Source organism: Athene cunicularia (genome assembly GCF_003259725.1).
Source record: "Athene cunicularia isolate RWA chromosome 1 unlocalized genomic scaffold, athCun1 chr1_part1, whole genome shotgun sequence".
NCBI lineage: Eukaryota > Metazoa > Chordata > Aves > Strigiformes > Strigidae > Athene > Athene cunicularia.
Window position 1 is genome coordinate 7,081,647 of NW_020799091.1, and position 1,445 is coordinate 7,083,091.

Consider the following 1,445-nt stretch of genomic DNA (forward strand, 5'->3'; position numbering starts at 1 on the left):
CTCTATCACAATTGATTTGGCTTCCAAAAAGCCCTTGGCAAGGGCTGCATCAAAAATGTATCAAAATCCATAAAGGCAGCATGAACCAAAGCATATTTGTTGAACCCTTTGGAGATCTATAAACCAAGAGGTTTATGGAAGCCTTTAAAGAAGCCATACAGACTCTTCCTCGCAGATTTTATTTGTCCCAGCAGCTACTCATTCTACACTTTATTAGAGAGTCTCTGCTATTTTGCTGATGTTATAGGCCCGTAGCTCCCCACATTCCCTTAGAATCTTTTTCAGGTGGATATCCATTGTCCACCTCTTAGTCTTCAGATAGTGAGAAAGTTTTAAGTGATGACATATTTTACTGAAAGCAATGCAGCTCCTTAAAGTTCAAGAGCTTCCTAGAGCTCTTAGGTGAACACCATCCTGTTTGTAGTGTCTACTGTATCATCATTTCCTCCACAGCAGCCTCAATATTGGACATATTCTCTCCTGAGTTTACCCAAAAAGCTTCTATGGCAGTCTCACCTTTTTCTTCCATAGTGAATATCAATGCAAATAATTAATTTGGCTTCTCTGCAATGGGATGCCTGTCATCTCCAGCTGCTTCTTTTTATACTGTGATGAACAACTGACCTTACAGACTCTCTGGTTTGAAGAATTTAGTACTAGTTTTAAGTCATTTAGCTAGTTTTCCTTCTTCTTGCTTTATAGTTTTGTACCTCACCTGCTGAGATTAGGATTCTTTCCATTTTCAACCTTTGAATACACTTCCAACTTCTCAAAGACGGCCTTCCTGTCTTTTCATAACCTATTTTACTTTGCTGTTTAGCCATATCTGCTCCCTTTCACCATTTTCTAAGTCCTTATTAAAAGGCAACGCATACTAGCGATTCAGAATCTCCATATTTCCTGTGCTTAATTCTCTTAAAAGCCACTTTTAACATTCTTTTGTCAGTCTTCTCCATACACACATACTTACATCTTATAGAAGCTGAGCACAACTGTGGTAGATGTTTGGCCTTTTATCTCCATAGGGAAACCAGTTCTAAAATACCTTGTAGTCACTGGTACGAGCAGTACTTAAAAGTGCAAAATTTTCAGACAGATCTGGCACCTTACTTAATGTCAAATCAAAGGTTTTCTTTTCCTTTGTGGCATACCTTGATCAGCTGCTGCAGGAAACAGTCGTTGACAGTGTCTCCCCATTTCACCTCTGGGCAAATATTAGACAAGACGTGAAGCAACAGGCGGTAACTGGATTTTCTACATACAAAAGTATTTCCTGCCCCTGTGATCTCTGTACATGCACTTGGAGACACTGTCCTGGTAGAAAAGCTGTTAGTAAGGATCCAATGTTCTATTCTTCCTATTTAGATATGAAGTTTCAATCCAGGTTGCACAGAATCCCTGACAACTCCTGCTACCTAACCTGACCTTTAAACTATTGTACAGGG